Below are 27693 nucleotides of genomic sequence, written 5' to 3'. Positions count from 1 at the left end.
TGTCCTGCGATCTCCTGGCCTGGCAGATTGTTTGTGCCGATTTGTATAATGATATGGTGTGAGTTTGGTAAACTGTGGATTATTGATGACCGCTGTCACCTTGTCAATAGTTGACAGCAGATTTTATTGACTCTTTTCCCTGGGAATAGCCGCTGTGTATTCAGATATTTCCCATTTGAGGACGGTATCAGGACTTTGTGACGTTGTGGATGGTTGATGTGGCTGCTGATGGGGGTCTGTGCTGGAGATTGTGCTGATGGCAGGTTCTCTTTTCTATGGGTCTTATTTCTGAATTCCTTTTATTAGACTCAGGTTCATCCATACAGGGGTTATTAGGCCTCTCAGCCTCCTGGCCAGTGGAGGTCATGTCCTCTGTACTCCTTGTTTCCATGGTCCCCTCCTGGCTCAGATGTCCAGGGGTCAGTGGTTACAGCTTTTCTATCTCCTGCCTCAGTCTGGCATTTTCTTGCTGCAGTTATTATTATTATTATTATTATTATTTATTGTTATAGCGCCATTTATTCCATGGCGCTTTACATGTGAGGAGGGGTATACATAATGAAAACAAGTACAATAATCTTAAACAATACAAGTCATAACTGGTACAGGAGGAATGAGGACCCTGCCCGCGAGGGCTCACAATCTACAAGGGATGGGTGAGAATACAGTAGGTGAGGGTAGAGATGGTCATGCAGCGGTTTGGTCGATCGGTGGTAGCTGCAGGTTGTAGGCTTGTCTGAAGAGGTGGGTCTTCAGGTTCTTTTTGAAGGTTTCGATGGTAGGCGAGAGTCTGATGTGTTGTGGTAGAGGGTTCCAGAGTAGGGGTGATACGCGAGAGAAATCTTGTATACGATTGTGGGAAGAGGAGATAAGAGGGGAGTAGAGTAGGAGATCTTGTGAGGATCGGAGGTTGCGGGTAGGTAAGTACCGGGAGACGAGGTCACAGATGTATGGAGGAGACAGGTTGTGGATGGCTTTGTACGTCATGGTTAGGGTTTTGTAGTGGAGTCTCTGGGCAATGGGGAGCCAGTGAAGGGATTGACAGAGGGGAGAGGCCGGGGAATAGCGGGGGGACAGGTGGATTAGTCGGGCAGCAGAGTTTAGAATAGATTGGAGGGGTGCGAGAGTGTTAGCGGGGAGGCCACAGAGCAGGAGGTTGCAGTAGTCAAGGCGAGAGATGATGAGGGCATGGACTAGGGTTTTTGCAGATTCATGGTTGAGGAATGAACGGATTCGTGAAATATTTTTGAGTTGCAGTCTGCAGGAAGTGGAAAGGGCTTGGATATGTGGTTTGAAGGAGAGATCAGCGTCAAGGATTACCCCGAGGCAGCGAGCTTGTGGGACTGGGGAGAGTGGGCAGCCATTTACTGTAATTGATAGGTTCGTTGGGGGGGTCGCGTGAGATGGGGGAAAGATGATGAATTCTGTTTTGTCCATGTTAAGTTTCAAAAATCTAGCGGAGAAGAAGGATGAAATAGTGGACAGACATTGAGGGATTCTGGTTAGAAGGGAGGTGATATCTGGTCCAGAGATGTAGATCTGTGTGTCGTCAGCATAGAGGTGATACTGAAAGCCATGAGATTCTATGAGCTGTCCCAGGCCAAAGGTGTAAATGGAGAAGAGCAAGGGCCCAAGGACTGAACCTTGTGGGACTCCGACAGATAGAGGGCGAGGTGAGGAGGTGGTGTGTGAGTGGGAGACGCTGAATGTCCGGTCTGTTAGGTATGATGAGATCCAGGATAGGGCCAAGTCTGCGATGCCAAGGGATGAGAGGGTTTGTAATAATAGGGAATGGTCCACTGTGTCAAAGGCAGCCGACAGGTCGAGGAGGAGGAGGACAGAGTAGTGTCGCTTGCTCTTGGCGGTTAAGAGGTCATTGGTGACTTTAGTTAGGGCAGTTTCGGTGGAATGGTGTGACCGGAAGCCAGATTGTAGGCGGTCAAAGAGGGAGCAGGAAGAGAGATGGGAGGACAGTTCAAGGTAAACGTGTTGTTCCAGTAGTTTGGAGGCATAGGGGAGAAGTGATATAGGGCGATAGCTAGATACAGAGGATGGGTCAAGAGAGGGCTTTTTGAGGATAGGTGTGATGGAGGCATGTTTAAAGCTTGAGGGGAAAACACCAGTTGTTAGAGATAAGTTGAAGAGATGGGTTAGGGTTGGGATGAAGATTGTGGTGAGGTTTGGGATGAGGTGGGATGGGAGTGGGTCAAGTGCACAGGTGGTGAGATGTGATCTTGAGAGTAGAGTGGAGAGTTGATCTTCTGTAATGGTGGAGAAGTTGGTTTTGGAGGTGGAGGGCTGTGAAATCGGGAGGAAGAGCTCTGGGGGTTGTTGACCAAAACTGTCTCTAATGCTATCAATCTTCTGCTTGAAAAATGAGGCAAAGTCTTCAGCAGAGATAAGTGGGGAGGGAGGAGGTGCTGGGGGACGGAGGAGAGAATTGAAGGTGTTGAATAACTGTTTAGGGTTGTGAGAGAGGGAGGATATGAGAGATGAGAAGTAGGTTTGTTTAGCTGTGGCAAGTGTGGTCTTGAAAGTAGTGAGTGACTGTTTGAATGCGATGAAGTGCTCGTTAGAGTGGGATCTTTTCCATCTGCGCTCAGCAGCTCTGGAAGCTCGCCTAAGTTCTTTGGTCAGGCTGGTGTGCCAGGGCTGTCTGTTGATTTTGCGAGCTTTGGTATGTGTAAGTGGGGCAGCAGATTCCAAAGCTACAGCTATTGTGGTGTTATATAGAGCAGCAGCGTCATCCGCATTGTGTATGGAACTTATGCCTGTGAGGGGGAGGAGGGATTCAGAGAATGAATGTAGGTCAAGATGTTTAATATTTCTGCGAGGGTGTGAAAGTTTGTGGGGTGGGGATTGTAGACATGGAGTGGAGAGAGATGAGAATGTGAGAAAGTTGTGGTCAGAGAGAGGAAGAGGTGAGTTAGAGAGGTTAGATAGAGAGCAGAGGCGGGTGAAGATGAGGTCCAGCGTGTGACCGTCTTTGTGAGTGGCTGCAGAAGACCATTGAGTGAGGCTGAAGGAGGAAGTGAGAGATAGAAGTTTAGTGGCAGCTGAGAGGGAAGTGTCAATGGGTATGTTGAAGTCGCCCATGATGATAGTGGGGATGTCCGCAGAAAGGAAATGAAGTAGCCAGGTGGTGAAGTGGTCAAAGAAGATGGTGGCTGGCCCTGGGGGGCGGTAAATGACAGCCAGTTGGAGGTTGGTGGGGGAATAGATGCGCATAGAGTGCACCTCAAAGGAAGGGAGGGTAACAGAGGGTGGCAGTGGGATTGGAGTGAAGGAGCAGTTATCTGACAGGAGAAAACCAACTCCTCCGCCATGTTTGCTGCTGGGGCGGGGTGTGTGGGAAAGGTGGAAGCCACCGTAAGAGAGTGCAGCAGGGGAGACTGAGTCAGAGGGGGTGAGCCAGGTTTCGGTGATGGCAAGGAAGGAAAGTTTGGTAGTAACAAAGAGATCATGGATGTAGGAGAGCTTGTTGCAGACAGAGCGAGCGTTCCACAGAGCTCCCGTTAGTGGGACTGGGGAAGCGGGGGCTGGGTGAATGGGTATTAGGTTAGAGAGGTTACGGAAGTTTGTGCTAGAGCGTGGATGGGAGGTAGAAATGATTGTGGGAATATGGTGAGGAGGACCAGGATTTGGAGAGATATCACCAGCAGTAAGAAGGAGCAGAGAAAGTGTTAGCAGGTGGGAGCAGGAGAGGGCTTGAGGGGGCTGTCTGTGCTTGGAGACAGAGGATTGTATGTTAAGGAACAGTTTGGAGGAGGAGGTGAGATGGATGGGGAGGATTGAAGAGGAGATGAACATTTCCTTACTAGGTGTAGGGATCAGGGGAGGTAGCAGAAAGTGAAGGATTATAGGAGTGAAAGTGAAAACAAACAGAAACATTCTTTTCAAAGACTGTGGCCAGTTACCTTCAGTTCCCTTCAGGTTCAATTCAGGTTTTAATTCTACTGTAATCCACACTTTTAAGGACACACTTCTAAGGGATCACACTGCAGACTGAAGTCCATGCAGACTTATACTATGCAATATATGGCAAACTAAGTGCGTTCAGGTGTGAAGCAGAGAGGAGTGGTCTCTGCTCATCTTGGTCAGAGAATTAAGGGTGGACCAGATGCATACAATCAGGCCTGAGTAAACAAGGTCATAAATAACACAGGGTATGCTGGGGTTAGCTGAAAAGCATACCATGAGAATGCTAGGAGCAGAGGAAAGTCTGTGTGGAAAGCTGGGTGATGTAATTATGTGCACTTCATAGACAGACAGCGCAGGGAAGCTGGCTGGATAGACATACCTGTTGGAAGAATAGAGATGCTTGTTAGAGTGCGATGGTGGCAGGTAGCAGGGCACAGTCTGTATACATCTTTCAGGTTTTAATTCTACTGTAATCCACACTTTTAAGGACACACTTCTAAGGGATCACACTGCAGACTGAAGTCCATGCAGACTTATACTATGCAATATATGGCAAACTAAGTGCGTTCAGGTGTGAAGCAGAGAGGAGTGGTCTCTGCTCATCTTGGTCAGAGAATTAAGGGTGGACCAGATGCATACAATCAGGCCTGAGTAAACAAGGTCATAAATAACACAGGGTATGCTGGGGTTAGCTGAAAAGCATACCATGAGAATGCTAGGAGCAGAGGAAAGTCTGTGTGGAAAGCTGGGTGATGTAATTATGTGCACTTCATAGACAGACAGCGCAGGGAAGCTGGCTGGATAGACATACCTGTTGGAAGAATAGAGATGCTTGTTAGAGTGCGATGGTGGCAGGTAGCAGGGCACAGTCTGTATACATCTTTCAGGTTTTAATTCTACTGTAATCCACACTTTTAAGGACACACTTCTAAGGGATCACACTGCAGACTGAAGTCCATGCAGACTTATACTATGCAATATATGGCAAACTAAGTGCGTTCAGGTGTGAAGCAGAGAGGAGTGGTCTCTGCTCATCTTGGTCAGAGAATTAAGGGTGGACCAGATGCATACAATCAGGCCTGAGTAAACAAGGTCATAAATAACACAGGGTATGCTGGGGTTAGCTGAAAAGCATACCATGAGAATGCTAGGAGCAGAGGAAAGTCTGTGTGGAAAGCTGGGTGATGTAATTATGTGCACTTCATAGACAGACAGCGCAGGGAAGCTGGCTGGATAGACATACCTGTTGGAAGAATAGAGATGCTTGTTAGAGTGCGATGGTGGCAGGTAGCAGGGCACAGTCTGTATACATCTTTCAGGTTTTAATTCTACTGTAATCCACACTTTTAAGGACACACTTCTAAGGGATCACACTGCAGACTGAAGTCCATGCAGACTTATACTATGCAATATATGGCAAACTAAGTGCGTTCAGGTGTGAAGCAGAGAGGAGTGGTCTCTGCTCATCTTGGTCAGAGAATTAAGGGTGGACCAGATGCATACAATCAGGCCTGAGTAAACAAGGTCATAAATAACACAGGGTATGCTGGGGTTAGCTGAAAAGCATACCATGAGAATGCTAGGAGCAGAGGAAAGTCTGTGTGGAAAGCTGGGTGATGTAATTATGTGCACTTCATAGACAGACAGCGCAGGGAAGCTGGCTGGATAGACATACCTGTTGGAAGAATAGAGATGCTTGTTAGAGTGCGATGGTGGCAGGTAGCAGGGCACAGTCTGTATACATCTTTCAGGTTTTAATTCTACTGTAATCCACACTTTTAAGGACACACTTCTAAGGGATCACACTGCAGACTGAAGTCCATGCAGACTTATACTATGCAATATATGGCAAACTAAGTGCGTTCAGGTGTGAAGCAGAGAGGAGTGGTCTCTGCTCATCTTGGTCAGAGAATTAAGGGTGGACCAGATGCATACAATCAGGCCTGAGTAAACAAGGTCATAAATAACACAGGGTATGCTGGGGTTAGCTGAAAAGCATACCATGAGAATGCTAGGAGCAGAGGAAAGTCTGTGTGGAAAGCTGGGTGATGTAATTATGTGCACTTCATAGACAGACAGCGCAGGGAAGCTGGCTGGATAGACATACCTGTTGGAAGAATAGAGATGCTTGTTAGAGTGCGATGGTGGCAGGTAGCAGGGCACAGTCTGTATACATCTTTCAGGTTTTAATTCTACTGTAATCCACACTTTTAAGGACACACTTCTAAGGGATCACACTGCAGACTGAAGTCCATGCAGACTTATACTATGCAATATATGGCAAACTAAGTGCGTTCAGGTGTGAAGCAGAGAGGAGTGGTCTCTGCTCATCTTGGTCAGAGAATTAAGGGTGGACCAGATGCATACAATCAGGCCTGAGTAAACAAGGTCATAAATAACACAGGGTATGCTGGGGTTAGCTGAAAAGCATACCATGAGAATGCTAGGAGCAGAGGAAAGTCTGTGTGGAAAGCTGGGTGATGTAATTATGTGCACTTCATAGACAGACAGCGCAGGGAAGCTGGCTGGATAGACATACCTGTTGGAAGAATAGAGATGCTTGTTAGAGTGCGATGGTGGCAGGTAGCAGGGCACAGTCTGTATACATCTTTCAGGTTTTAATTCTACTGTAATCCACACTTTTAAGGACACACTTCTAAGGGATCACACTGCAGACTGAAGTCCATGCAGACTTATACTATGCAATATATGGCAAACTAAGTGCGTTCAGGTGTGAAGCAGAGAGGAGTGGTCTCTGCTCATCTTGGTCAGAGAATTAAGGGTGGACCAGATGCATACAATCAGGCCTGAGTAAACAAGGTCATAAATAACACAGGGTATGCTGGGGTTAGCTGAAAAGCATACCATGAGAATGCTAGGAGCAGAGGAAAGTCTGTGTGGAAAGCTGGGTGATGTAATTATGTGCACTTCATAGACAGACAGCGCAGGGAAGCTGGCTGGATAGACATACCTGTTGGAAGAATAGAGATGCTTGTTAGAGTGCGATGGTGGCAGGTAGCAGGGCACAGTCTGTATACATCTTTCAGGTTTTAATTCTACTGTAATCCACACTTTTAAGGACACACTTCTAAGGGATCACACTGCAGACTGAAGTCCATGCAGACTTATACTATGCAATATATGGCAAACTAAGTGCGTTCAGGTGTGAAGCAGAGAGGAGTGGTCTCTGCTCATCTTGGTCAGAGAATTAAGGGTGGACCAGATGCATACAATCAGGCCTGAGTAAACAAGGTCATAAATAACACAGGGTATGCTGGGGTTAGCTGAAAAGCATACCATGAGAATGCTAGGAGCAGAGGAAAGTCTGTGTGGAAAGCTGGGTGATGTAATTATGTGCACTTCATAGACAGACAGCGCAGGGAAGCTGGCTGGATAGACATACCATGAGAATGCTAGGAGCAGAGGAAAGTCTGTGTGGAAAGCTGGGTGATGTAATTATGTGCACTTCATAGACAGACAGCGCAGGGAAGCTGGCTGGATAGACATACCTGTTGGAAGAATAGAGATGCTTGTTAGAGTGCGATGGTGGCAGGTAGCAGGGCACAGTCTGTATACATCTTTCAGGTTTTAATTCTACTGTAATCCACACTTTTAAGGACACACTTCTAAGGGATCACACTGCAGACTGAAGTCCATGCAGACTTATACTATGCAATATATGGCAAACTAAGTGCGTTCAGGTGTGAAGCAGAGAGGAGTGGTCTCTGCTCATCTTGGTCAGAGAATTAAGGGTGGACCAGATGCATACAATCAGGCCTGAGTAAACAAGGTCATAAATAACACAGGGTATGCTGGGGTTAGCTGAAAAGCATACCATGAGAATGCTAGGAGCAGAGGAAAGTCTGTGTGGAAAGCTGGGTGATGTAATTATGTGCACTTCATAGACAGACAGCGCAGGGAAGCTGGCTGGATAGACATACCATGAGAATGCTAGGAGCAGAGGAAAGTCTGTGTGGAAAGCTGGGTGATGTAATTATGTGCACTTCATAGACAGACAGCGCAGGGAAGCTGGCTGGATAGACATACCTGTTGGAAGAATAGAGATGCTTGTTAGAGTGCGATGGTGGCAGGTAGCAGGGCACAGTCTGTATACATCTTTCAGGTTTTAATTCTACTGTAATCCACACTTTTAAGGACACACTTCTAAGGGATCACACTGCAGACTGAAGTCCATGCAGACTTATACTATGCAATATATGGCAAACTAAGTGCGTTCAGGTGTGAAGCAGAGAGGAGTGGTCTCTGCTCATCTTGGTCAGAGAATTAAGGGTGGACCAGATGCATACAATCAGGCCTGAGTAAACAAGGTCATAAATAACACAGGGTATGCTGGGGTTAGCTGAAAAGCATACCATGAGAATGCTAGGAGCAGAGGAAAGTCTGTGTGGAAAGCTGGGTGATGTAATTATGTGCACTTCATAGACAGACAGCGCAGGGAAGCTGGCTGGATAGACATACCATGAGAATGCTAGGAGCAGAGGAAAGTCTGTGTGGAAAGCTGGGTGATGTAATTATGTGCACTTCATAGACAGACAGCGCAGGGAAGCTGGCTGGATAGACATACCTGTTGGAAGAATAGAGATGCTTGTTAGAGTGCGATGGTGGCAGGTAGCAGGGCACAGTCTGTATACATCTTTCAGGTTTTAATTCTACTGTAATCCACACTTTTAAGGACACACTTCTAAGGGATCACACTGCAGACTGAAGTCCATGCAGACTTATACTATGCAATATATGGCAAACTAAGTGCGTTCAGGTGTGAAGCAGAGAGGAGTGGTCTCTGCTCATCTTGGTCAGAGAATTAAGGGTGGACCAGATGCATACAATCAGGCCTGAGTAAACAAGGTCATAAATAACACAGGGTATGCTGGGGTTAGCTGAAAAGCATACCATGAGAATGCTAGGAGCAGAGGAAAGTCTGTGTGGAAAGCTGGGTGATGTAATTATGTGCACTTCATAGACAGACAGCGCAGGGAAGCTGGCTGGATAGACATACCATGAGAATGCTAGGAGCAGAGGAAAGTCTGTGTGGAAAGCTGGGTGATGTAATTATGTGCACTTCATAGACAGACAGCGCAGGGAAGCTGGCTGGATAGACATACCTGTTGGAAGAATAGAGATGCTTGTTAGAGTGCGATGGTGGCAGGTAGCAGGGCACAGTCTGTATACATCTTTCAGGTTTTAATTCTACTGTAATCCACACTTTTAAGGACACACTTCTAAGGGATCACACTGCAGACTGAAGTCCATGCAGACTTATACTATGCAATATATGGCAAACTAAGTGCGTTCAGGTGTGAAGCAGAGAGGAGTGGTCTCTGCTCATCTTGGTCAGAGAATTAAGGGTGGACCAGATGCATACAATCAGGCCTGAGTAAACAAGGTCATAAATAACACAGGGTATGCTGGGGTTAGCTGAAAAGCATACCATGAGAATGCTAGGAGCAGAGGAAAGTCTGTGTGGAAAGCTGGGTGATGTAATTATGTGCACTTCATAGACAGACAGCGCAGGGAAGCTGGCTGGATAGACATACCATGAGAATGCTAGGAGCAGAGGAAAGTCTGTGTGGAAAGCTGGGTGATGTAATTATGTGCACTTCATAGACAGACAGCGCAGGGAAGCTGGCTGGATAGACATACCTGTTGGAAGAATAGAGATGCTTGTTAGAGTGCGATGGTGGCAGGTAGCAGGGCACAGTCTGTATACATCTTTCAGGTTTTAATTCTACTGTAATCCACACTTTTAAGGACACACTTCTAAGGGATCACACTGCAGACTGAAGTCCATGCAGACTTATACTATGCAATATATGGCAAACTAAGTGCGTTCAGGTGTGAAGCAGAGAGGAGTGGTCTCTGCTCATCTTGGTCAGAGAATTAAGGGTGGACCAGATGCATACAATCAGGCCTGAGTAAACAAGGTCATAAATAACACAGGGTATGCTGGGGTTAGCTGAAAAGCATACCATGAGAATGCTAGGAGCAGAGGAAAGTCTGTGTGGAAAGCTGGGTGATGTAATTATGTGCACTTCATAGACAGACAGCGCAGGGAAGCTGGCTGGATAGACATACCATGAGAATGCTAGGAGCAGAGGAAAGTCTGTGTGGAAAGCTGGGTGATGTAATTATGTGCACTTCATAGACAGACAGCGCAGGGAAGCTGGCTGGATAGACATACCTGTTGGAAGAATAGAGATGCTTGTTAGAGTGCGATGGTGGCAGGTAGCAGGGCACAGTCTGTATACATCTTTCAGGTTTTAATTCTACTGTAATCCACACTTTTAAGGACACACTTCTAAGGGATCACACTGCAGACTGAAGTCCATGCAGACTTATACTATGCAATATATGGCAAACTAAGTGCGTTCAGGTGTGAAGCAGAGAGGAGTGGTCTCTGCTCATCTTGGTCAGAGAATTAAGGGTGGACCAGATGCATACAATCAGGCCTGAGTAAACAAGGTCATAAATAACACAGGGTATGCTGGGGTTAGCTGAAAAGCATACCATGAGAATGCTAGGAGCAGAGGAAAGTCTGTGTGGAAAGCTGGGTGATGTAATTATGTGCACTTCATAGACAGACAGCGCAGGGAAGCTGGCTGGATAGACATACCATGAGAATGCTAGGAGCAGAGGAAAGTCTGTGTGGAAAGCTGGGTGATGTAATTATGTGCACTTCATAGACAGACAGCGCAGGGAAGCTGGCTGGATAGACATACCTGTTGGAAGAATAGAGATGCTTGTTAGAGTGCGATGGTGGCAGGTAGCAGGGCACAGTCTGTATACATCTTTCAGGTTTTAATTCTACTGTAATCCACACTTTTAAGGACACACTTCTAAGGGATCACACTGCAGACTGAAGTCCATGCAGACTTATACTATGCAATATATGGCAAACTAAGTGCGTTCAGGTGTGAAGCAGAGAGGAGTGGTCTCTGCTCATCTTGGTCAGAGAATTAAGGGTGGACCAGATGCATACAATCAGGCCTGAGTAAACAAGGTCATAAATAACACAGGGTATGCTGGGGTTAGCTGAAAAGCATACCATGAGAATGCTAGGAGCAGAGGAAAGTCTGTGTGGAAAGCTGGGTGATGTAATTATGTGCACTTCATAGACAGACAGCGCAGGGAAGCTGGCTGGATAGACATACCATGAGAATGCTAGGAGCAGAGGAAAGTCTGTGTGGAAAGCTGGGTGATGTAATTATGTGCACTTCATAGACAGACAGCGCAGGGAAGCTGGCTGGATAGACATACCTGTTGGAAGAATAGAGATGCTTGTTAGAGTGCGATGGTGGCAGGTAGCAGGGCACAGTCTGTATACATCTTTCAGGTTTTAATTCTACTGTAATCCACACTTTTAAGGACACACTTCTAAGGGATCACACTGCAGACTGAAGTCCATGCAGACTTATACTATGCAATATATGGCAAACTAAGTGCGTTCAGGTGTGAAGCAGAGAGGAGTGGTCTCTGCTCATCTTGGTCAGAGAATTAAGGGTGGACCAGATGCATACAATCAGGCCTGAGTAAACAAGGTCATAAATAACACAGGGTATGCTGGGGTTAGCTGAAAAGCATACCATGAGAATGCTAGGAGCAGAGGAAAGTCTGTGTGGAAAGCTGGGTGATGTAATTATGTGCACTTCATAGACAGACAGCGCAGGGAAGCTGGCTGGATAGACATACCTGTTGGAAGAATAGAGATGCTTGTTAGAGTGCGATGGTGGCAGGTAGCAGGGCACAGTCTGTATACATCTTTCAGGTTTTAATTCTACTGTAATCCACACTTTTAAGGACACACTTCTAAGGGATCACACTGCAGACTGAAGTCCATGCAGACTTATACTATGCAATATATGGCAAACTAAGTGCGTTCAGGTGTGAAGCAGAGAGGAGTGGTCTCTGCTCATCTTGGTCAGAGAATTAAGGGTGGACCAGATGCATACAATCAGGCCTGAGTAAACAAGGTCATAAATAACACAGGGTATGCTGGGGTTAGCTGAAAAGCATACCATGAGAATGCTAGGAGCAGAGGAAAGTCTGTGTGGAAAGCTGGGTGATGTAATTATGTGCACTTCATAGACAGACAGCGCAGGGAAGCTGGCTGGATAGACATACCTGTTGGAAGAATAGAGATGCTTGTTAGAGTGCGATGGTGGCAGGTAGCAGGGCACAGTCTGTATACATCTTTCAGGTTTTAATTCTACTGTAATCCACACTTTTAAGGACACACTTCTAAGGGATCACACTGCAGACTGAAGTCCATGCAGACTTATACTATGCAATATATGGCAAACTAAGTGCGTTCAGGTGTGAAGCAGAGAGGAGTGGTCTCTGCTCATCTTGGTCAGAGAATTAAGGGTGGACCAGATGCATACAATCAGGCCTGAGTAAACAAGGTCATAAATAACACAGGGTATGCTGGGGTTAGCTGAAAAGCATACCATGAGAATGCTAGGAGCAGAGGAAAGTCTGTGTGGAAAGCTGGGTGATGTAATTATGTGCACTTCATAGACAGACAGCGCAGGGAAGCTGGCTGGATAGACATACCATGAGAATGCTAGGAGCAGAGGAAAGTCTGTGTGGAAAGCTGGGTGATGTAATTATGTGCACTTCATAGACAGACAGCGCAGGGAAGCTGGCTGGATAGACATACCTGTTGGAAGAATAGAGATGCTTGTTAGAGTGCGATGGTGGCAGGTAGCAGGGCACAGTCTGTATACATCTTTCAGGTTTTAATTCTACTGTAATCCACACTTTTAAGGACACACTTCTAAGGGATCACACTGCAGACTGAAGTCCATGCAGACTTATACTATGCAATATATGGCAAACTAAGTGCGTTCAGGTGTGAAGCAGAGAGGAGTGGTCTCTGCTCATCTTGGTCAGAGAATTAAGGGTGGACCAGATGCATACAATCAGGCCTGAGTAAACAAGGTCATAAATAACACAGGGTATGCTGGGGTTAGCTGAAAAGCATACCATGAGAATGCTAGGAGCAGAGGAAAGTCTGTGTGGAAAGCTGGGTGATGTAATTATGTGCACTTCATAGACAGACAGCGCAGGGAAGCTGGCTGGATAGACATACCATGAGAATGCTAGGAGCAGAGGAAAGTCTGTGTGGAAAGCTGGGTGATGTAATTATGTGCACTTCATAGACAGACAGCGCAGGGAAGCTGGCTGGATAGACATACCTGTTGGAAGAATAGAGATGCTTGTTAGAGTGCGATGGTGGCAGGTAGCAGGGCACAGTCTGTATACATCTTTCAGGTTTTAATTCTACTGTAATCCACACTTTTAAGGACACACTTCTAAGGGATCACACTGCAGACTGAAGTCCATGCAGACTTATACTATGCAATATATGGCAAACTAAGTGCGTTCAGGTGTGAAGCAGAGAGGAGTGGTCTCTGCTCATCTTGGTCAGAGAATTAAGGGTGGACCAGATGCATACAATCAGGCCTGAGTAAACAAGGTCATAAATAACACAGGGTATGCTGGGGTTAGCTGAAAAGCATACCATGAGAATGCTAGGAGCAGAGGAAAGTCTGTGTGGAAAGCTGGGTGATGTAATTATGTGCACTTCATAGACAGACAGCGCAGGGAAGCTGGCTGGATAGACATACCATGAGAATGCTAGGAGCAGAGGAAAGTCTGTGTGGAAAGCTGGGTGATGTAATTATGTGCACTTCATAGACAGACAGCGCAGGGAAGCTGGCTGGATAGACATACCTGTTGGAAGAATAGAGATGCTTGTTAGAGTGCGATGGTGGCAGGTAGCAGGGCACAGTCTGTATACATCTTTCAGGTTTTAATTCTACTGTAATCCACACTTTTAAGGACACACTTCTAAGGGATCACACTGCAGACTGAAGTCCATGCAGACTTATACTATGCAATATATGGCAAACTAAGTGCGTTCAGGTGTGAAGCAGAGAGGAGTGGTCTCTGCTCATCTTGGTCAGAGAATTAAGGGTGGACCAGATGCATACAATCAGGCCTGAGTAAACAAGGTCATAAATAACACAGGGTATGCTGGGGTTAGCTGAAAAGCATACCATGAGAATGCTAGGAGCAGAGGAAAGTCTGTGTGGAAAGCTGGGTGATGTAATTATGTGCACTTCATAGACAGACAGCGCAGGGAAGCTGGCTGGATAGACATACCTGTTGGAAGAATAGAGATGCTTGTTAGAGTGCGATGGTGGCAGGTAGCAGGGCACAGTCTGTATACATCTTTCAGGTTTTAATTCTACTGTAATCCACACTTTTAAGGACACACTTCTAAGGGATCACACTGCAGACTGAAGTCCATGCAGACTTATACTATGCAATATATGGCAAACTAAGTGCGTTCAGGTGTGAAGCAGAGAGGAGTGGTCTCTGCTCATCTTGGTCAGAGAATTAAGGGTGGACCAGATGCATACAATCAGGCCTGAGTAAACAAGGTCATAAATAACACAGGGTATGCTGGGGTTAGCTGAAAAGCATACCATGAGAATGCTAGGAGCAGAGGAAAGTCTGTGTGGAAAGCTGGGTGATGTAATTATGTGCACTTCATAGACAGACAGCGCAGGGAAGCTGGCTGGATAGACATACCATGAGAATGCTAGGAGCAGAGGAAAGTCTGTGTGGAAAGCTGGGTGATGTAATTATGTGCACTTCATAGACAGACAGCGCAGGGAAGCTGGCTGGATAGACATACCTGTTGGAAGAATAGAGATGCTTGTTAGAGTGCGATGGTGGCAGGTAGCAGGGCACAGTCTGTATACATCTTTCAGGTTTTAATTCTACTGTAATCCACACTTTTAAGGACACACTTCTAAGGGATCACACTGCAGACTGAAGTCCATGCAGACTTATACTATGCAATATATGGCAAACTAAGTGCGTTCAGGTGTGAAGCAGAGAGGAGTGGTCTCTGCTCATCTTGGTCAGAGAATTAAGGGTGGACCAGATGCATACAATCAGGCCTGAGTAAACAAGGTCATAAATAACACAGGGTATGCTGGGGTTAGCTGAAAAGCATACCATGAGAATGCTAGGAGCAGAGGAAAGTCTGTGTGGAAAGCTGGGTGATGTAATTATGTGCACTTCATAGACAGACAGCGCAGGGAAGCTGGCTGGATAGACATACCTGTTGGAAGAATAGAGATGCTTGTTAGAGTGCGATGGTGGCAGGTAGCAGGGCACAGTCTGTATACATCTTTCAGGTTTTAATTCTACTGTAATCCACACTTTTAAGGACACACTTCTAAGGGATCACACTGCAGACTGAAGTCCATGCAGACTTATACTATGCAATATATGGCAAACTAAGTGCGTTCAGGTGTGAAGCAGAGAGGAGTGGTCTCTGCTCATCTTGGTCAGAGAATTAAGGGTGGACCAGATGCATACAATCAGGCCTGAGTAAACAAGGTCATAAATAACACAGGGTATGCTGGGGTTAGCTGAAAAGCATACCATGAGAATGCTAGGAGCAGAGGAAAGTCTGTGTGGAAAGCTGGGTGATGTAATTATGTGCACTTCATAGACAGACAGCGCAGGGAAGCTGGCTGGATAGACATACCATGAGAATGCTAGGAGCAGAGGAAAGTCTGTGTGGAAAGCTGGGTGATGTAATTATGTGCACTTCATAGACAGACAGCGCAGGGAAGCTGGCTGGATAGACATACCTGTTGGAAGAATAGAGATGCTTGTTAGAGTGCGATGGTGGCAGGTAGCAGGGCACAGTCTGTATACATCTTTCAGGTTTTAATTCTACTGTAATCCACACTTTTAAGGACACACTTCTAAGGGATCACACTGCAGACTGAAGTCCATGCAGACTTATACTATGCAATATATGGCAAACTAAGTGCGTTCAGGTGTGAAGCAGAGAGGAGTGGTCTCTGCTCATCTTGGTCAGAGAATTAAGGGTGGACCAGATGCATACAATCAGGCCTGAGTAAACAAGGTCATAAATAACACAGGGTATGCTGGGGTTAGCTGAAAAGCATACCATGAGAATGCTAGGAGCAGAGGAAAGTCTGTGTGGAAAGCTGGGTGATGTAATTATGTGCACTTCATAGACAGACAGCGCAGGGAAGCTGGCTGGATAGACATACCATGAGAATGCTAGGAGCAGAGGAAAGTCTGTGTGGAAAGCTGGGTGATGTAATTATGTGCACTTCATAGACAGACAGCGCAGGGAAGCTGGCTGGATAGACATACCTGTTGGAAGAATAGAGATGCTTGTTAGAGTGCGATGGTGGCAGGTAGCAGGGCACAGTCTGTATACATCTTTCAGGTTTTAATTCTACTGTAATCCACACTTTTAAGGACACACTTCTAAGGGATCACACTGCAGACTGAAGTCCATGCAGACTTATACTATGCAATATATGGCAAACTAAGTGCGTTCAGGTGTGAAGCAGAGAGGAGTGGTCTCTGCTCATCTTGGTCAGAGAATTAAGGGTGGACCAGATGCATACAATCAGGCCTGAGTAAACAAGGTCATAAATAACACAGGGTATGCTGGGGTTAGCTGAAAAGCATACCATGAGAATGCTAGGAGCAGAGGAAAGTCTGTGTGGAAAGCTGGGTGATGTAATTATGTGCACTTCATAGACAGACAGCGCAGGGAAGCTGGCTGGATAGACATACCATGAGAATGCTAGGAGCAGAGGAAAGTCTGTGTGGAAAGCTGGGTGATGTAATTATGTGCACTTCATAGACAGACAGCGCAGGGAAGCTGGCTGGATAGACATACCTGTTGGAAGAATAGAGATGCTTGTTAGAGTGCGATGGTGGCAGGTAGCAGGGCACAGTCTGTATACATCTTTCAGGTTTTAATTCTACTGTAATCCACACTTTTAAGGACACACTTCTAAGGGATCACACTGCAGACTGAAGTCCATGCAGACTTATACTATGCAATATATGGCAAACTAAGTGCGTTCAGGTGTGAAGCAGAGAGGAGTGGTCTCTGCTCATCTTGGTCAGAGAATTAAGGGTGGACCAGATGCATACAATCAGGCCTGAGTAAACAAGGTCATAAATAACACAGGGTATGCTGGGGTTAGCTGAAAAGCATACCATGAGAATGCTAGGAGCAGAGGAAAGTCTGTGTGGAAAGCTGGGTGATGTAATTATGTGCACTTCATAGACAGACAGCGCAGGGAAGCTGGCTGGATAGACATACCATGAGAATGCTAGGAGCAGAGGAAAGTCTGTGTGGAAAGCTGGGTGATGTAATTATGTGCACTTCATAGACAGACAGCGCAGGGAAGCTGGCTGGATAGACATACCTGTTGGAAGAATAGAGATGCTTGTTAGAGTGCGATGGTGGCAGGTAGCAGGGCACAGTCTGTATACATCTTTCAGGTTTTAATTCTACTGTAATCCACACTTTTAAGGACACACTTCTAAGGGATCACACTGCAGACTGAAGTCCATGCAGACTTATACTATGCAATATATGGCAAACTAAGTGCGTTCAGGTGTGAAGCAGAGAGGAGTGGTCTCTGCTCATCTTGGTCAGAGAATTAAGGGTGGACCAGATGCATACAATCAGGCCTGAGTAAACAAGGTCATAAATAACACAGGGTATGCTGGGGTTAGCTGAAAAGCATACCATGAGAATGCTAGGAGCAGAGGAAAGTCTGTGTGGAAAGCTGGGTGATGTAATTATGTGCACTTCATAGACAGACAGCGCAGGGAAGCTGGCTGGATAGACATACCATGAGAATGCTAGGAGCAGAGGAAAGTCTGTGTGGAAAGCTGGGTGATGTAATTATGTGCACTTCATAGACAGACAGCGCAGGGAAGCTGGCTGGATAGACATACCTGTTGGAAGAATAGAGATGCTTGTTAGAGTGCGATGGTGGCAGGTAGCAGGGCACAGTCTGTATACATCTTTCAGGTTTTAATTCTACTGTAATCCACACTTTTAAGGACACACTTCTAAGGGATCACACTGCAGACTGAAGTCCATGCAGACTTATACTATGCAATATATGGCAAACTAAGTGCGTTCAGGTGTGAAGCAGAGAGGAGTGGTCTCTGCTCATCTTGGTCAGAGAATTAAGGGTGGACCAGATGCATACAATCAGGCCTGAGTAAACAAGGTCATAAATAACACAGGGTATGCTGGGGTTAGCTGAAAAGCATACCATGAGAATGCTAGGAGCAGAGGAAAGTCTGTGTGGAAAGCTGGGTGATGTAATTATGTGCACTTCATAGACAGACAGCGCAGGGAAGCTGGCTGGATAGACATACCATGAGAATGCTAGGAGCAGAGGAAAGTCTGTGTGGAAAGCTGGGTGATGTAATTATGTGCACTTCATAGACAGACAGCGCAGGGAAGCTGGCTGGATAGACATACCTGTTGGAAGAATAGAGATGCTTGTTAGAGTGCGATGGTGGCAGGTAGCAGGGCACAGTCTGTATACATCTTTCAGGTTTTAATTCTACTGTAATCCACACTTTTAAGGACACACTTCTAAGGGATCACACTGCAGACTGAAGTCCATGCAGACTTATACTATGCAATATATGGCAAACTAAGTGCGTTCAGGTGTGAAGCAGAGAGGAGTGGTCTCTGCTCATCTTGGTCAGAGAATTAAGGGTGGACCAGATGCATACAATCAGGCCTGAGTAAACAAGGTCATAAATAACACAGGGTATGCTGGGGTTAGCTGAAAAGCATACCATGAGAATGCTAGGAGCAGAGGAAAGTCTGTGTGGAAAGCTGGGTGATGTAATTATGTGCACTTCATAGACAGACAGCGCAGGGAAGCTGGCTGGATAGACATACCATGAGAATGCTAGGAGCAGAGGAAAGTCTGTGTGGAAAGCTGGGTGATGTAATTATGTGCACTTCATAGACAGACAGCGCAGGGAAGCTGGCTGGATAGACATACCTGTTGGAAGAATAGAGATGCTTGTTAGAGTGCGATGGTGGCAGGTAGCAGGGCACAGTCTGTATACATCTTTCAGGTTTTAATTCTACTGTAATCCACACTTTTAAGGACACACTTCTAAGGGATCACACTGCAGACTGAAGTCCATGCAGACTTATACTATGCAATATATGGCAAACTAAGTGCGTTCAGGTGTGAAGCAGAGAGGAGTGGTCTCTGCTCATCTTGGTCAGAGAATTAAGGGTGGACCAGATGCATACAATCAGGCCTGAGTAAACAAGGTCATAAATAACACAGGGTATGCTGGGGTTAGCTGAAAAGCATACCATGAGAATGCTAGGAGCAGAGGAAAGTCTGTGTGGAAAGCTGGGTGATGTAATTATGTGCACTTCATAGACAGACAGCGCAGGGAAGCTGGCTGGATAGACATACCATGAGAATGCTAGGAGCAGAGGAAAGTCTGTGTGGAAAGCTGGGTGATGTAATTATGTGCACTTCATAGACAGACAGCGCAGGGAAGCTGGCTGGATAGACATACCTGTTGGAAGAATAGAGATGCTTGTTAGAGTGCGATGGTGGCAGGTAGCAGGGCACAGTCTGTATACATCTTTCAGGTTTTAATTCTACTGTAATCCACACTTTTAAGGACACACTTCTAAGGGATCACACTGCAGACTGAAGTCCATGCAGACTTATACTATGCAATATATGGCAAACTAAGTGCGTTCAGGTGTGAAGCAGAGAGGAGTGGTCTCTGCTCATCTTGGTCAGAGAATTAAGGGTGGACCAGATGCATACAATCAGGCCTGAGTAAACAAGGTCATAAATAACACAGGGTATGCTGGGGTTAGCTGAAAAGCATACCATGAGAATGCTAGGAGCAGAGGAAAGTCTGTGTGGAAAGCTGGGTGATGTAATTATGTGCACTTCATAGACAGACAGCGCAGGGAAGCTGGCTGGATAGACATACCATGAGAATGCTAGGAGCAGAGGAAAGTCTGTGTGGAAAGCTGGGTGATGTAATTATGTGCACTTCATAGACAGACAGCGCAGGGAAGCTGGCTGGATAGACATACCTGTTGGAAGAATAGAGATGCTTGTTAGAGTGCGATGGTGGCAGGTAGCAGGGCACAGTCTGTATACATCTTTCAGGTTTTAATTCTACTGTAATCCACACTTTTAAGGACACACTTCTAAGGGATCACACTGCAGACTGAAGTCCATGCAGACTTATACTATGCAATATATGGCAAACTAAGTGCGTTCAGGTGTGAAGCAGAGAGGAGTGGTCTCTGCTCATCTTGGTCAGAGAATTAAGGGTGGACCAGATGCATACAATCAGGCCTGAGTAAACAAGGTCATAAATAACACAGGGTATGCTGGGGTTAGCTGAAAAGCATACCATGAGAATGCTAGGAGCAGAGGAAAGTCTGTGTGGAAAGCTGGGTGATGTAATTATGTGCACTTCATAGACAGACAGCGCAGGGAAGCTGGCTGGATAGACATACCATGAGAATGCTAGGAGCAGAGGAAAGTCTGTGTGGAAAGCTGGGTGATGTAATTATGTGCACTTCATAGACAGACAGCGCAGGGAAGCTGGCTGGATAGACATACCTGTTGGAAGAATAGAGATGCTTGTTAGAGTGCGATGGTGGCAGGTAGCAGGGCACAGTCTGTATACATCTTTCAGGTTTTAATTCTACTGTAATCCACACTTTTAAGGACACACTTCTAAGGGATCACACTGCAGACTGAAGTCCATGCAGACTTATACTATGCAATATATGGCAAACTAAGTGCGTTCAGGTGTGAAGCAGAGAGGAGTGGTCTCTGCTCATCTTGGTCAGAGAATTAAGGGTGGACCAGATGCATACAATCAGGCCTGAGTAAACAAGGTCATAAATAACACAGGGTATGCTGGGGTTAGCTGAAAAGCATACCATGAGAATGCTAGGAGCAGAGGAAAGTCTGTGTGGAAAGCTGGGTGATGTAATTATGTGCACTTCATAGACAGACAGCGCAGGGAAGCTGGCTGGATAGACATACCATGAGAATGCTAGGAGCAGAGGAAAGTCTGTGTGGAAAGCTGGGTGATGTAATTATGTGCACTTCATAGACAGACAGCGCAGGGAAGCTGGCTGGATAGACATACCTGTTGGAAGAATAGAGATGCTTGTTAGAGTGCGATGGTGGCAGGTAGCAGGGCACAGTCTGTATACATCTTTCAGGTTTTAATTCTACTGTAATCCACACTTTTAAGGACACACTTCTAAGGGATCACACTGCAGACTGAAGTCCATGCAGACTTATACTATGCAATATATGGCAAACTAAGTGCGTTCAGGTGTGAAGCAGAGAGGAGTGGTCTCTGCTCATCTTGGTCAGAGAATTAAGGGTGGACCAGATGCATACAATCAGGCCTGAGTAAACAAGGTCATAAATAACACAGGGTATGCTGGGGTTAGCTGAAAAGCATACCATGAGAATGCTAGGAGCAGAGGAAAGTCTGTGTGGAAAGCTGGGTGATGTAATTATGTGCACTTCATAGACAGACAGCGCAGGGAAGCTGGCTGGATAGACATACCATGAGAATGCTAGGAGCAGAGGAAAGTCTGTGTGGAAAGCTGGGTGATGTAATTATGTGCACTTCATAGACAGACAGCGCAGGGAAGCTGGCTGGATAGACATACCTGTTGGAAGAATAGAGATGCTTGTTAGAGTGCGATGGTGGCAGGTAGCAGGGCACAGTCTGTATACATCTTTCAGGTTTTAATTCTACTGTAATCCACACTTTTAAGGACACACTTCTAAGGGATCACACTGCAGACTGAAGTCCATGCAGACTTATACTATGCAATATATGGCAAACTAAGTGCGTTCAGGTGTGAAGCAGAGAGGAGTGGTCTCTGCTCATCTTGGTCAGAGAATTAAGGGTGGACCAGATGCATACAATCAGGCCTGAGTAAACAAGGTCATAAATAACACAGGGTATGCTGGGGTTAGCTGAAAAGCATACCATGAGAATGCTAGGAGCAGAGGAAAGTCTGTGTGGAAAGCTGGGTGATGTAATTATGTGCACTTCATAGACAGACAGCGCAGGGAAGCTGGCTGGATAGACATACCATGAGAATGCTAGGAGCAGAGGAAAGTCTGTGTGGAAAGCTGGGTGATGTAATTATGTGCACTTCATAGACAGACAGCGCAGGGAAGCTGGCTGGATAGACATACCATGAGAATGCTAGGAGCAGAGGAAAGTCTGTGTGGAAAGCTGGGTGATGTAATTATGTGCACTTCATAGACAGACAGCGCAGGGAAGCTGGCTGGATAGACATACCTGTTGGAAGAATAGAGATGCTTGTTAGAGTGCGATGGTGGCAGGTAGCAGGGCACAGTCTGTATACATCTTTCAGGTTTTAATTCTACTGTAATCCACACTTTTAAGGACACACTTCTAAGGGATCACACTGCAGACTGTTCACACATTGCTGCTCTTATTTCCTGCAGAGCAGACCTGTATTCACATTTCAGTTTGCTTATCTCATTAATTACTGGGTCATTAGCATTTCTGTTAGGCTTGGTTCACATTGCGCTATGGCTATGGCATAACGCGGTGTAACGTAGTCCGTTAACGCCGCCATAGACTGCAATGTCGGACCCATCTCTGTTGTGAATTCCGCTCTTGGGCTCCCTCCGGTGGTTGTAAGTGGCACTTTTGTGAGTTCTGCTCTTGGGCTCCCTCTTGTGGTTTCTAGTGGTATGGCTGCTCCTTGGAGTTAGCTGTCTTCAGCTGCTTCCACTGATCGTCTTTTCTGCTCGGCTATTTATGCCTGGCTCTGTCCTTCAGCCAGTGCCACTTGTAAATGGTTCCTGGTTGGATTCACATCTCTTTGGAGTTCCCTGTTATCCTGACCAGTTCAGCAAAGCTAAGTTTTTGCTTGCTCTTTTCTGTTCACAGTTTGTGGACTTTTCCGTTCTGTGCTTCTATGTTTGTCCAGCGTTATCAGTATGAATTAATTCTGTCTTGCTGGAAGCTCTGGGAAGCAGATTTACCCTCCACACCTTTAGTCAGGTGTGGAGATTTTTAGTAAACTCTGCGTGGATTTTTGTAGTGTTTTATACTGACCGCACAGTATTCCATCCTGTCCTATCTATCAAGTTAGACTGGCCTCCTGTGCTCATCCTGGTTTCATTCTGTGTATGTCTTTTCCCTCTCCACTCACAGTCATTATTTGTGGGGGGTTAATCTATCCTTTGGGGATTTTCTCTGAGGCAAGATAGTTTTCCTGCTTCTATCTTTAGGGGTAGTTAGCTCTTAGGCGGTGACGAGGTGCCTAGGGAGAGTTAGGAGCACCCCAAGGATACATCTAGTGTTGTGTTGAGCTTAGGGACTGCGGTCAGTACAGTTACCACTTCCTTCAGAGCTCGTTCCATGTTGCTCCTAAACCACCGCATCATAACAGTACAAGTGGCCAAAAATGAAGTGAATGCATCTCAAAAGAAGGAAAAGAAAGTTCTGAACCATTTTTTTTCTGTGCTCTGGTTTGTCTTTTTTTTCCTCTTGATATCTGGGTGGTTCAGGATATATGCTCTGGCATGGATGTTCAGGGTTTGTTTTCTCGTGTGGATCAACTTGCTGCAAGAGTACAGAGTATCCAGGACTACGTTGTCCAGACTCCGGCTTTAGAGCCTAGAATTCCTACTCCTGATTTGTTTTTTTCCGGGACAGATCCAAGTTTTTGAACTTTAAAAATAACTGCAAATTGTTTTTTGCTTTGAAACCCCGTTCTTCAGGTGATCCCATTCAGCAAGTAGAAATCATCATATCCTTGCTGCGTGGTGACCCTCAAGACTGGGCCTTTTCTCTTGAAACAGGGGATCCGGCATTATTGAATGTAGACGCATTTTTTCATGCGCTCGGATTATTGTATGACGAACCTAATTCTGTGGATCATGCAGAAAAAACCCTGTTGGCCTTGTGTCAAGGTCAGGAAGCGGCAGAATTATACTGCCAGAAATTTAGAAAATGGTCTGTGCTCACTAAATGGAATGAGGAGGCTCTGGCTGCTATTTTCAGAAAAGGTCTTTCTGAAGCCCTTAAAGATGTTATGGTGGGCTTTCCTACGCCTGCCGGTTTGAGCGAATCTATGTCTCTAGCTATTCAGATTGATCGGCGTCTGCGCGAGCGCAAAGCTGTGCACCATATGGCAGTGTCCTCGGAGCAGAGTCCTGAACCTATGCAATGTGATAGGATTTTGACTAGAACAGAACGGCAGGAATTCAGACGTCAGAATAGGCTGTGTTTTTACTGTGGTGATTCTACTCATATTATCTCTGATTGCCCTAAGCGTACTAAGAGAGTCGCTAGGTCTGTTACCATTAGTACTATACAGCCTAAATTTCTCTTATCTGTGACCCTGATTTGCTCATTGTCATCCTTTTCTGTCATGGCATTTGTGGATTCAGGCGCTGCCCTGAACTTAATGGACTTAGAATTCGCCAGGCGCTGTGGTTTTTCCTTGCAGCCTTTGCAGAGCCCTATTCCTTTGAGGGGTATTGATGCTACACCCTTGGCCAAGGATAAACCTCAGTACTGGACGCAGATGACTATGTACACGGCCCCAGCACATCAGGAAGATTGCCGTTTTCTGGTGTTGCATAACCTGCATGATGTTGTTGTACTGGGTTTTCCATGGTTACAGGAACATAATCCGGTTCTGGATTGGAAAACTATGACTGTGACTAGTTGGGGTTGTCAAGGGGTACATAGTGACGTTCCTTTGATGTCAATTTCCTCTTCCCCCTCTTCTGAGGTCCCTGAGTTTTTGTCGGATTTCCAGGATGTATTTGATGAGCCCAAGTCCAGTTCCCTTCCACCACACAGGGACTGTGATTGTGCTATTAACTTGATTCCTGGTTGCAAGTTCCCTAAGGGCCGACTTTTCAATCTGTCTGTGCCAGAGCATGCCGCCATGCGGAGTTATGTTAAGGAGTCTTTGGAGAAGGGGCATATTCGTCCCTCTTCGTCACCATTGGGAGCGGGTTTCATTTTTGTTGCTAAGAAGGATGGCTCCTTGAGACCCTGTATTGATTATTGTCTTCTTAATAAGATCACGGTTAAATTCCAATACCCCTTGCCTCTGCTTACTGATTTGTTTGCTCAGATTAAGGGGGCTAGTTGGTTTACTAAGATTGACCTCCGAGGGGCATATAATCTTATTCGTATTAAACAGGGTGACGAATGGAAAACTGCATTTAATACGCCCGAAGGCCATTTTGAATACCTTGTGATGCCATTTGGGCTCTCTAATGCTCCATCTGTGTTCCAGTCTTTCATGCATGATATTTTCCGCAATTATCTTGATAAATTCATGGTCGTATATTTGGATGATATTTTGATTTTTTCCGATGATTGGGAGTCTCATGTGAAGCAGGTCAGGATGGTGTTCCAGATCCTTCGTGATAATGCTTTGTTTGTGAAGGGGTCTAAGTGCCTATTCGGAGTTCAGAAGGTCTCTTTTTTGGTTTTTTTTTTCTCCTTCGTCTATAGAAATGGATCCTGTTAAGGTTCAAGCTATTCATGACTGGATTCAACCCACATCTGTGAAGGGCCTTCAAAAATTTTTGGGCTTTGCTAATTTCTATCGCCGTTTCATTGCCAACTTTTCCAGTGTGGTTAAGCCCCTTACTGATTTGACGAAGAAAGGCGCTGATGTGACGAATTGGTCCTCTGCAGCTGTTGAGGCCTTTCAGGAGCTTAAACGCCGATTTACTTCTGCCCCTGTGTTGCGTCAGCCGTATGTTTCTCTTCCTTTTCAGGTTGAGGTCGACGCTTCTGAGATTGGGGCAGGGGCCGTTTTGTCTCAGAGGGAGTCTCATGGTTCTTTGATGAAACCGTGTGCCTTTTTCTCCAGAAAGTTTTCGCCTGCGGAACGCAATTATGATGTCGGCAATCGGGAGTTGTTGGCTATGAAGTGGGCGTTTGAGGAGTGGCGACATTGGCTTGAGGGAGCTAAGCACCGCGTTGTGGTCTTGACTGATCATAAGAATCTGGTTTACCTCGAGTCGGCCAAGCGGCTGAATCCTAGACAGGCTCGATGGTCCCTGTTTTTCTCCCGTTTTGATTTTGTGGTCTCATATCTTCCGGAATCTAAGAATGTTAAGGCTGATGCCCTCTCTAGGAGTTTTTCGCCTGATTCTCCTGGAGCCCTTGAGCCGGTTGGCATTCTTAAGGAAGGGGTGATTCTTTCTGCCATCTCCCCTGATTTGCGGCGGGTGATTCAGGAATTTCAGGCTGATAGGCCTGACTGCTGTCCTGTGGGGAAGCTGTTTGTTCCTGATAGATGGACGAGTAAGGTGATTTCTGAGGTTCATTGTTCAGTGTTGGCTGGTCATCCTGGGATTTTTGGTACCAGAGATTTGGTTGCTAGGTCCTTTTGGTGGCCTTCCTTGTCGCGCGATGTGCGTGCTTTTGTGCAGTCCTGTGGGACTTGCACCCGGGCCAAGCCTTGCTGTTCCCGTGCTAGTGGGTTGCTTTTGCCTTTGCCGGTCCCTGAGAGGCCCTGGATGCATATTTCCATGGATTTTATTTCGGATCTTCCTGTTTCCCAGAAGATGTCTGTTATCTGGGTTGTTTGTGACCGGTTCTCTAAAATGGTCCATCTGGTACCTTTGCCTAAGTTGCCTTCCTCCTCAGATCTGGTTCCATTGTTTTTTCAGCATGTGGTTCTTTTGCATGGCATTCCGGAGAATATTGTGACAGAGGTTCTCAGTTTGTCTCTAGATTTTGGCGGTCCTTTTGTGCTAGGATGGGCATTGATTTGTCTTTTTCTTCGGCGTTTCATCCTCAGACTAATGGCCAAACTGAGCGAACTAATCAGACCTTGGAGACCTATTTGAGATTCTTTGTGTCTGCTGATCAGGATGATTGGATGTCTTTCTTGCCGTTGGCAATAATCGGGCTAGTTCGGCTACTTTGGTTTCACCTTTCTTTTGTAATTTTGGTTTTCATCCTCGCTTTTCTTCTGGGCAGGTTGAGCCTTCTGATTGTCCTGGTGTTGACTCTGTGGTGGACAGGCTGCAGCAGATTTGGACTCATGTGGTGGACAATTTGACGTTGTCTCAGGAAAGGGCTCAACGTTTTGCTAACCGCCGTCTGTGTGTTGGTCCCCGGCTTCGTGTGGGGGATTTGGTTTGGTTGTCTTCTCGTCATGTTCCTATGAAGGTTTCGTCCCCTAAGTTTAAGCCTCGGTTTATTGGTCCTTATAAAATTTCTGAAATTATTAATCCGGTGTCTTTTCGTTTGGCTCTTCCAGCCTCTTTTGCCATTCATAATGTTTTCCATAGATCTTTGTTGCGGAGATATGTGGTCCCCGTTGTTCCCTCGGTTGACCCTCCTGCCCCGGTGTTGGTTGAGGGAGATTTGGAATATGAGGTTGAGAAGATTTTGGATTCTCGTTTTTCGAGGCAGAGGCTTCAGTATCTTGTCAAGTGGAAGGGTTATGGTCAGGAGGATAATTCTTGGGTTGTTGCCTCCAATGTCCATGCCACCAATTTGGTTCGTGCTTTTAACTTGGCTCATCCTGATCGGCCTGGGGGCTCTGGTGAGGGTTCGGTGACCCCTCCTCAAGGGGGGGGTTACTGTTGTGAATTCCGCTCCGGTGGTTGTAAGTGGCACTTTTGTGAGTTCTGCTCTTGGGCTCCCTCTTGTGGTTTCTAGTGGTATGGCTGCTCCTTGGAGTTAGCTGTCTTCAGCTGCTTCCACTGATCGTCTTTTCTGCTCGGCTATTTATGCTTGGCTCTGTCCTTCAGCCAGTGCCACTTGTAAATGGTTCCTGGTTGGATTCACATCTCT

The sequence above is a fragment of the Ranitomeya imitator genome, chromosome 3 (genome assembly GCF_032444005.1).
Source record: "Ranitomeya imitator isolate aRanImi1 chromosome 3, aRanImi1.pri, whole genome shotgun sequence".
Lineage (NCBI taxonomy): Eukaryota > Metazoa > Chordata > Amphibia > Anura > Dendrobatidae > Ranitomeya > Ranitomeya imitator.
Note: the sequence above shows the minus strand (reverse complement) of the source record.